The sequence below is a fragment of the Aotus nancymaae genome, unplaced genomic scaffold, assembly GCF_030222135.1.
Source record: "Aotus nancymaae isolate 86718 unplaced genomic scaffold, 86718_ANA_hifiasm-v0.15.2.pri h1tg000097l, whole genome shotgun sequence".
Classification (NCBI taxonomy): Eukaryota; Metazoa; Chordata; class Mammalia; order Primates; family Aotidae; genus Aotus; species Aotus nancymaae.
This window is the reverse complement of record NW_026988512.1, coordinates 191,548-202,536: the sequence shown is the minus strand read 5'-3', so window position 1 is coordinate 202,536 and position 10,989 is coordinate 191,548. Positions and strand designations below refer to the sequence as shown.

The 10,989-nt window shown below is 40.0% G+C and overlaps 1 long non-coding RNA gene across 1 annotated transcript; it reads left to right on the top strand.

The window, feature by feature from the left end:
- The first annotated feature begins 666 nt into the window (after positions 1-666).
- Positions 667-10,345, top strand: LOC135271892 (uncharacterized). Its single transcript, XR_010340018.1, has 3 exons — positions 667-750; positions 9,579-9,667; positions 9,864-10,345. It is a non-coding gene; the product is annotated as an uncharacterized LOC135271892 (long non-coding RNA).
- The last annotated feature ends 644 nt before the right edge of the window (positions 10,346-10,989 follow it).

The window sequence follows — 10,989 nt, the reverse complement described above, 5'->3', positions numbered from 1 at the left end:
GCTATCCTTCAGTCACTCTGGGAGGCTGTATATTTATTAAGCGATTTTCCAGTTAATAGTCAAATTACATCTGGGAGTGGGGCTTTGGGGAGGAAATGACAGTTAGATGAAGTCATGAGGGTGAAGCCCAAGTCAGCTAGGATTAGTGCTCTTATAAGAAGAGTCCGCCAGGCATGGTGGCTCACACCTGCAATCCTAACACTTTGGGAGGCCGAGGCGGGTGGATCACCTGAGGTCAGGGGTTCGAGACTCGCCTGGCCAACATGGTGAAACCCCATTTCTACTAAAAATGCATAAATTAACTGCGCGTCATGGCAGGCACCTGTAATTCTAGCTGCTCGGGAGGCTGAGGCAGAAGAATCACTTGAACCTGGAAGGTGGAGGTTGCAGTGAGCCGAGATTGCGCCATTGCACTCCAGCTTGGGAGACAAAGTGAGACTCTGTCTCAAAAAAAAAAAAAACAAAACAAAACAAAACAAAAAAAACAAAGAGTCACCAGAGAGCTTGCTTGCTCCTCTCTCTGCCTTTGGTAACTGCCCCCACAGTCATTGACATATCACTCAGGAGCTCACCTTCCCAAATGCATTTTTGAAGGGTGTGGCACATTCATGACGTGGAGGGGAGGAGAGAAGGCACGAGGTGAAGGAGACGGCAGAGGTACAGAGCGGTGATTGAAACCACACGCCATGTTGGGAGACTTCCAAACAAGCCTGGAGCATTGGCACTTAGGGAAGAAGAAATCATCTTCTCGTGAGTTTGAGCGGTCCTTCCTGATGTACCTCGCAGACACACTGATTTAAAACTGATGACAGTGGGTTATTTAAGATACTGCTCAGGGAAAAGTTGGGAAGGGGCATAGAGGAAGATTGAAAGCACCCAGGTGGGTCTGTAAGCGCCCATGTCACTCAGAGATCTCTGCTTGAGTTTTGCCTTAAAGGCGGTGGGGACTGGGGACTGGGTTTTCACGTGGGTGATGAGACATCATGCTGAACAGAAGTGCTGCTAGACATTCTTGCGTTTTATTCCTTTTTTAAGAGGAAATGTTTTAATGATTTCAAAATTAAATATGATCTTTGTTGTAGTGTTTTTTATTTGAAACTTTATCAGATTAAGGAAGTTTCTTTTTTTCTATTCTGGGTTTAGTGATTTTTTTTTTTTTTTAATCATGAATGGCTGTGACATTTAATTTTTTGGCTTCAATTGAGTTACACTGTTTTTCTTTTTTAATATATTAATGTGATAATTTATACTGATAGATTTTCTGATGTCAAATCAATTTTGCATCCCTGGGATAAACCCAGCTTGGTCATGAAGCATTTCCTTTCAACATTGCTGGATCAGGTTTGCTAGTGTTTTGTTTAAAACATTTGAATCTATATTCTTGAGTGAAATTGGCCTCTCATTTTCTCTCCTTTGGACTGTCCTTCTCTGGTTTACATTATGACTGTAATAGCCTCATAAAATAAGTTTGGGAGGATTACGTCCTTTCCTTTGAAATAATTTTATAGGATTGGAATATATTCGTTAAAGATGGCATTTGACCATAATGGTTAGATACTATGATGTTTTCTTGGTGCAAATTGTCTAAAATTAGGAGTCAATATATGATATATGTAATAATGAGAGAATCATTATTCCTTCTCGGGTCAATTTTGATTAGATTTTTATTTTTTTATTTTTTTGAGACAGGTTCTTGCTCTGTCACTTAGGTTTGTATGCAGTGACACAATCACGGTTCACTGTAGCCTTGACCTCTCGGGGTCAAGCAGTCCTCCCACCTCAGCCTCCTATGTAGCTGAGACAGCAGGCACTACCACAAGTGGCTAATTTTTTAAATTCTTTATAGAGATGGGGTCTCCCTGTGTTGCCCAGACTGCCTTGAACTCCTGGGCTCAAGCAAGCCTCCCACTTCAGCTTTCTAAAGTGCTGGAATTACAGGTCTGAACCATGGTGCTGGGCCTAGATTTTTTCCTATGAATGTGTGCATTTTATTTATGTTCAAAATTATTTACTTAAATTATTATTTACAGTATGCTTACTTTGCTGTCAAATTTCTGATGTTTCTTCTAAATTTTTATAATTTCATTATCCTTTACATTTCAAAAAATTTTAATTTGTGCTTTATTCTTTTGTTTTCTTAATAAATTTATCCAGGGATTTTTGTGTGTGGACATGTGTTTGTTTTTCAAATTTTGAAGACCTGACTTTTGTCTTTTTTATATACTCTATTGTATCTCTCTTTTTTTATTTTATTTATTTCTGTCCTCATCTTTATTACTTCTTTTCTTTTTATTTCAGTTGAGTTTATTCTGGGTTTCTTATACCCAAAAGATGCAATCATATGTTGAGAGAAATGGCAATTAAACTTACTAAGTTTTCAGTGGGGTAAGTGACATGCTCCCCTCACCACCACCCACCAAAAAAGGCTAAGAACTATTCAGAGAAGTACATTTAGGGCATGTTTTCAGAATTTAGATTGACTGGAATTCAAATATATTGGGGTACATTAGATAGTTTTGTTTCTCCATTTGTAAAATAACAGTCAAAAAATTACACCTCATGGGGTCTTGTGGCATTTACATGAAATAATCCATGTGCTATGCTTAACGCATAGTAGCCCTCACGACAGAAGTTCAGTAAGCAGTGACGATTTTTTACTGGCATATGGATAAGATAATAAGGCATTATGCAATGACAGCCAACTGAGAGTTAACAGACATTAAACGCTATAGTGCTGAATAGTTGAACATAACTGTTGGCTGGAATAGCCAAAGAAGTCTCTGGAAGAATCTAAAATAAACTTAATATTGGTAATAGGGAGAAGCACTGGGACAGGCAGACAAATGGGCATAGCATAAGAAATAAGAAAAAAGAACAAATCGGCCGAATGGGTTGGCTCACGCTTGTAATTCCTGCACTTTGGGAGTCCAAGGCGGGTGGATCGTCTGAGGTCGGGAGTTCGAGACCAGCCTGACCAACATGGTGAAACCTTGTCTCTACTAAAAATACAAAAATTGGTTGGGCATGGTGGCGGGCACCTGTAATTCCAGCTACTTGGGAGGCTGAGGCAGGAGAATCACTTGAACCCGGGAGGTAGAGGGTGCAGTGAGCTGAGATCACGCCACTGCACTCCAGTTTGGGTGGCAGAGTGAGACTCCATCTCAAAAACAAAAACAAAACAAATCACCCTGAGATGGGATCATGCTTTTAGATACCATCCTTTGTATTACTTAAATTATAAGTACATTTTGTGATTTACTAATACACTGTAGTTCTCAAGTTTTTAGTCTATGTTATCTTTGTCTTCCCTACACATCCATTTTTAAAAATAAATGAAGACAGAGCTCTCATCTTTTACTTCTTCTGTGATCTTCCACAGCATTTAATATTCTACTCTATATACCATGAGCACTTAGTCAATGCCTGTTGAATGAATGAGTCCTCTCTTCTGGGAGTGCGTCTTCTGTCTTACCTTCAGCAGTTATTCTTTTCATCGTGAGAGTGGCTGTAGAATACCTAGTGACTACTGGGTGAAAAAGCTACAAGAAAATTGTGGGGGGATGATTTGGAATCAGTCCACAGAGGAAATAATGAAAGGTTCTGCAGTTGATGGGTAATCCCTTGGAAATGTTTTTGATAAGACACCTCTTCAAAGTAAAAGAGAGAGCCCTCTTTCTTCATAGATGGTGGAATGGTATGTCAATCAAGCTATTCTAGACACTAAAGGGGCCTCTGGCCAGGATTTGTGTTTTCTTTCCAAGAATGGAGCCAGATGGATAAACCCTTACTTAACTATGAGAAAGAACAATTTAGTAAGGAACTGAGAATGTTACATTATTTAAGAAATATCTATTACAAAACCCAAATTACGTATTGTGCTAGTCTGATCTCATGAAGCTATAAGAACATGTCTGAGACTGAGTAATTTATAAAGGAAAGAGGTTTAATTCATTCACATTTCTGCAGGGTTGGGGAGGCCTCAGGAAACAAAATCATGGCAGAAGGCGAAGCAGATACATCCTTCTTCACATGGTGGCAGGAAGGAGAATGAGTGCCTAGGGAGGTGGGAAGTCCCTATAAAACCATCAGATCTTGTGAGAATGAACTCACTATCATGAGAACAGGATGGGGGAAACTGCCCCAATGATTCAATTATCTCTACCTGGTTTCTCCCACAACATGTAGGGATTATGTGAATTACAATTCAAGATGAGATTTGGGTGGGGCCACAGCCAATCCGTATCATATATATAACTTAAATTGGATCAATATTTAGTGGATACCCTACTTGCCAGCTACTGTGTTGGTTTTTGAAGAGACGATGAGTAAGAATGGTTTATATTCTTAAAGATCTTACACCGAAGAGAGAAGGAAACACATAGGTATGAATACCAGGATATAAAGTCAGGCTATGCCAAACACAAGCATAAATAAACAGAGTGCTATAAAATTAGTGGATAGCTGAAATTAATTTTGAGTTGGAGTCAAGGAAGGTACTCCAGAAGAGGTAATACTGGAGATAATTCTTGAAGTACCAGTGGAATTTAAACACATGTGAGGCTAGAGAATTTTAAACATCTGGAAAGTAATATGCTTCTGGAATGAAACACAGGCTGGCAGAATTGCAATTTAGGGTGGATGGGGAGACTGGTGGAATCTACTGTTAGCTATACAATTCTGAGTAAGATTTTGGGAGGTCAAGCGGCAGGATGGCCGAGTGGTGCAAGGCACCAGACTCAAGCTTAAGATTTGGGAGGTCATGAGAAGCACAGAGGAGGTTAGATGTGACAATCACTGTAAGGCCATATATGGCAAAAGTTAACAACGGTTGAATGTCACATGTGGAAGCTATGAAAGAATCAATGCCGAATGATGTTTTTAGCTGAGGAAAATCAGTAAATAGTGATGTCTACACCTGTAATAAGAAATCAGACACAAGAAAAAACTTATACATAGGGTAGACATATTGAAGATGAGATGTGAGTTAAATGTGGCTATAGAGGCATTAGGTTGTGAAAATATGTGACACTGGGAAGGAAAAAGCCTTATTAGACTAGTACAAAGAAAGCTAGGAGGGGTGAAAATTAGGCTACATTTTACATGGAAGGAAAGGAAGTTGATAGAATTTGACACAAAAAGCCTTAACTGCAAGCTATACCCAATGACTCCCAAAACTATGTCTCTAGAGAGACCATTTTCTTAGAATCATAGTCTGTACCTTTATGTAAATTTTCATCATCATTACTTGGTTATAAGGTAAGAATTTTAAACTTAACAAATTCAAAACAGATTCATGATTGATGTTAGATTATTGTGAGTGTATAAAAATGCAACTGATTTCTGTGTGCTGATGTTGTATCCTGCCATTTTACTGACTTTATTAGTTCTAGCAATTTTTAGTGGTGTGTTTAAGGTCTTCTACTTATAAGATCATATCACCAGTGAACAGAAGCAGTTTTACTTCTTCTTTCCAATTTGGATGACTTTTTTTTTTCCTGCTTAATAATCTGGCTAGAACTTTCAGTACTATGTTGAATAGAAGTGTGGCAATCTCAGCTCACTGCAACATCCACCTCCCTGGTTCAAGTGATCTCCTGTCTCAGCCTCCCAAGTAGCTGGGATTACAACTGCACGCCACCATGCCCAGCTAATTTTTATACTTTTAATAGAGATGGGTTTTTACCATGTTAGCCAGGATGGTCTTGATCTCTTGACCTTGTGATGCTCTCGATCTCTTGACCTTGTGATGCTCTTGCCTCAGCCTCCCAAAGTGCTGTGATTATAAGATTGAGCCACCAAGCCTGGCCAAATCTTTCTGTTTTTGTTTTTTTTTTTTTTGAGACAGAGTTTCGCTCGTTACCCAGGCTGGAGTGCAATGGCGTGATCTCGGCTCACCGCAACCTCCGCCTCCTGGGTTCAGGCAATTCTCCTGCCTCAGCCTCCTGAGTAGCTGGGATTACAGGCACGTGCCACCATGCCCAGCTAATTTTTTGTGTTAGTAGAGACGGGGTTTCACCATGTTGACCAGGATGGTCTCGATCTCTTGACCTCGTGATCCACCCACCTTAGCCTCCCAAAGTGCTGGGATTACATTTTTTTTTTTTTTCCATCAAGAGTTAGCTTCTCAGGAATGGGTGACTAAATGGATCAGATAATAGGAATTAATGAAGCTGTTGGGACATAAGGATGATGTTACGGTAAGGTGTCTAATACTGATGAGTTGTTTAGGTTGGTCAGCAAAGTGATAGACGCTAGGAAGGGATGTAGGGTCTGGAGGTTTGAAGGGGCACATGCAAGGTGTGAGTGAAAATGAAATCTAGGTGGAAGATACTGGTTGTAAACCAAAGATAAAATTCTAAGCCCCCCGACCAACTGAATGGACCCCTCTTTTTGCAAAAGGTACCCCAAAGAAACCTGAAAAATTAGTTTAGGCCATGACAAGTATCGGGGCTTTCCACTCAGACTCAGGCATTCCACTCCATTTCAGGCTTTCCACTTAGTCTGGGAAAAATCTCATGGCCGTGTTGGCTGTTGGTTCAGCTGGGACTGGGAGAGAGGCAGAGATGACTTGCCTGGGCGATGGCTGCACAAGAGTCCTCCGGATTCAGTGTGGTTTCTGGAAGGAGGTCTGCATGATGAGCTGGGAGACCTGTATTCTAGTCCTCCTCCACGATCTACTCAGCACTTGTGAATAACGTCATGTCACCTCACTAAGCCTTGGTTTAGTCATCTCCAAAGTAAAGTGTCTGCAGAAATAATTTTGTAGGGTTCACTCCCGTTCAAAAATCTGGAATCACATGGAAACAGACTGACATCTTTTTATACGAGCAATGAAACATGAGTGAAATGGAGTGTCCTAGGAAATTCCTGTTACTGCTGGTTATTGATCATATTGATCATTATGCAGAATGCATTAAGAATGAACTGACGACGGTCAATGCCAGAATTCCAGCTCTTGCAGAGGATCTAAGCACCATGTCCAGGTATAGGTTAGGTCTCTTCACGTAAAGCAGAGAGAGGCAGGGAGGCCTGAGGCAGGACAGTCAGTAAGCAGGTTAGATAGACCTCAGTTCTGTGGAAGAAGCATCTGCTGATTGCTCTGCTTTTTATTGGTGATTAATTGCTTTGGGTCCACAGATGTTAATTGCAGCCAGAAAAAGACCAGAAAGCTGCAATAGCATGATATATTGGGAAAAACACATGACTGGGAATGGAGCAGATCTGGAGTCAAATCCAGTTCTGGAACGAACTAGTCATCCTTTCTGAATCTAAATTCAGTCATTATAACTCAAGGATAATTATACTTTTGCATGGGTTTTAGAAGGATTAGAAACAATGTATGCAAAACACTTGGACACGGTAAACATTTGCTAAATGTTATGCAATTTTGTCAACGGGGTATGGGAAAGGGACAAGAATTCAAGCCCAAAGAGAAGCACAGGCACAATGTGATTTTGCTGAACTCAGAACTTCTAAGGATACATCCAGATCCGTGTGTGGTTTTGTGATGAGGTCCTTGACACGGCCATATGAGAGGGGTAATTTCTCAGGACCCCTGGTGGCAACTATAGGAAGACGTACAGTTATATGTCTCTGAGCTTACAGTTGGGGACTACAGACAATCTGAACTTCAGAATTTCTACAGAATAGCCCGAAGGATGGCGACTTAGTAAGAAATGAGACCTAAGAACTTGCCATTAAGTCTGCACATAACTTTATGAATTATTAGAACATATTACTTGTTCATATGAAGGAATAGAAGACATAGATTAGATGGGGGTGGGAAGACAAAGCCCTCTCCTCACTGTAAACCACAAATAAAATTGGAAGACCTCCCCACCAACCATCTGAATGAGCTTCTTCCTAAGCCAGGTATCTTTTAAAATATAACCTGAGTGACTGTTTCAGGTCATGATGGGAAGTGGGATTGGATATGATGTCTCATTATGCTTCTGCAGCATGAACCTCAACACAGATTTTAAGTCTGATAGAAACATTTTACAACCTATTCTCCCTAAAGCCTACTACCTGAAGGTTTCCTCTGCAAATAAGAACATGGGTCTCCACAATCCTTTATCTTACCCCAGAATTTCTTTCATTTTTGCTTTTTGTTTTTTGAGAAGGAGTTTTGCTCTTGACCCCCAGACTGGAGTGCAATGGTGTGATCTTTGCTCACTGCAACTTCTACCTCCTGGGTTCAGGCAATTTTCCTGCCTCAGACTCCCAAGAGGCTGAGGTTACAGACACCCACCACCACACCCAGGTAATTTTAGTAGGGATTCTTTGTATTCTTAGTAGGGATGGGGTTATGTTGGCTAAGCGAGTCTCAAACTCCTGACCTCAGGCGATCTGCCTGCCTTGGCCTCCTAAAATGCCGGGATTTTAAGGGTGAACCACTGCACCTGGCCATTAACCCAGAATTTCTTTCAATTGATCCCAAGTCTTTAGATAAACTCAACCATTGTCAACCAGAAAATACTTAAATCTACGTAGAAGCTGGAAGCCCTTCCACCGCCTACGTTTCTGGACCAAACCAATGTATGCCTTAAATGCATTTGGCTGAAGTCTTACGTCTCCCTCAAATGTATAAAGTCAAACTGCACCCAGAACACCTTGGGCTCATGTTCTCAGGACCTCCTGAGGGCTGTGTCACAGGCTATGGTCACTCATATTTGGCTCAGAATAGATGTCTCTAAATTTCACAGTTTCACTCTTTTCATCAACATCACCATGTTTCTTGATGCCTCTATTGCTGTTAGAGCAAATATAAGTGGATAAGCAAAACTTCGACATGTAGAGTTTCATGCTAGCTGGGACTTTAGAAACTAGCTAGTTTCTAAAGACAACAGTAAGCATGGAAAAGAAAAGCTATAGGTCAAACTCTAATCAGGGTTAATGCATGCATGTCTATAAAGCGCAATTTTTGGCTTCAATCTCCCTCTAACTCATACATATGTATATAAACACACAGTATACACATGCACGGGATCACACGATACACACACCTTCATTAGAAACAGCACTAGAAGCTAGAAGGCAACAAAGTTGCATCAGTTCTCCACTCATCTATCATTTAATAACATAAACATGGAAGAAATGAACTTAACTTCAAGCAAAGATGGGCTGAGACCAGAAAGAAGCCTCCCTAAGTACAGTTAACTGCAATGAGAAAAAGAATTATGTTAAATGTAATACCCAGATTAAATTAATTAAATATTTACTAAATGTTTTTACGGAGATTCAAAGCTAAAAGTTAGTGTTCTTAATCTCAGTGAGCTCTAGTCCAATATGCAGCTTAACTGTATGCATTCGTAGTGGTTTTATGCCAATAAGCTACTGTGGAGAATAGAAGGAGCAAAGGATGTGGTTAGATTATTCTGTCTACTTAATAGATAAGTGTCCTTGAGAAAGTGAGAGGGAGCTTTAAGCCTTGGTGTCTTTATCTATTATGGAAAGGTAATAATAGCTACTCACCGGATTGCAGTGAAGATCAAATGAGTTAAGGCAAGTAAAAGAGCTCTATAAACTTTAAGAAGCCCATACAAATGCTAATTGTTGCTATTTTCTTCCTCCTTAAGGGTACACTTGGCCTTCCTGATGAAGCTTTTAAGAGAAAGGCAAAGTTGACCCTGGGCTTTCAAAAAAAAAAAAAAAACTGCTCTTTCAGGTACAAACTATGAATTATGATTTTAAACTTTTAAAAAAAGAACAGATAACTTTCAAAAATACCCAGTTTTGAAACATTCTATTCTCCTTCATTCATTCATCTCCCATTGTCATTCCATGCCATTTCCCAAACGTTAGTCCCTTCTTATCTCTTCCTAGTGACAATTTGCTCTGTTTCCTTCTCCTTCCCTCTCAAGGCAAAACCTCAGAGACAATTGGCTGGTAGGAATCCACTGCAGAGACCTTGAAGAACATGGCAATTATGAAACTTCAACAAGAAAAGATCTCAGCTGATCTTTAAAAATATATACTGTCAGGAATTTTGTTGAAATGACTTGAATATAATAACTGCTTCTTTGACTTATGTTTTGTCTGGTGGTGAAAAGAAGAATATTTCTAAAAGCATGCCAGTGTCCTAAAATTGGGGACACAAACTTAGATGACTGAAGGCACTTGAGGGGTGGGGGCAAGGCTGGTGAAACCAGGCCCCGTACCAAGCAGGAGAGCACGAACCATGAACCCTGCTAAAGAGAGCTACTGCTTCTAGTTCCCAGTCAATTCATCTGAAATGGAATTGAGGCTCCATTCCAGCCACAGCGATCGATCTGGAGTTTTTGTAAAATTCCCTGATTTTTACATATTGCCAATTAATTAATTAAGAAGAAATATAAATGTTCAACCATGCCGTGTGCTCAAGAAATACATTTATAAGACATCATGGGCCTACATTTTGGGCTAAAGGAGCTGGAGAAAAAGGATGAAAATTCGTCAGATCCAGTATTACTACTAGATATTAAATACTCCCAAGTTCATGTTCTACTAAAGATATGTAAACAGGAACAGCTTTGCATTCCCAGGGTTACACGAGCATTCATGATGATTTATTTATTCACCACCATTTGAATAGAGCAGTGGGCAAAATGTAGAGATGACTGAGATAATGCTTGTGTTTTGACCCCATGGAGCATATAATCTAAACTGAAAGGCAAACGAGAGATATACAAATGAAAATGGATTCTATTATAAAAATGAAAATGATCTAGGTTTCTATAATGTAGTGATTAGTCGCATTGGCCATGGAGTCAAATGGGCGTAGGAACGAATCTTGACAAATTACCTTTCCTCAGTCTCCTGAGCTGTGGATAGTAATGGAACCGATGTCACAGGAATGCTGTAAGCACTAAGGAGATAACCCTAAAAGGTTCTTAGCACAGTTTCTGACACCAACTTGACAATATTTTCATAAGCTACAGTAATAATGGTGGTAATAACAATAATAATAATAGAAGTGAGGTAACTCAAACGTCACAAGGCTGTAAATGA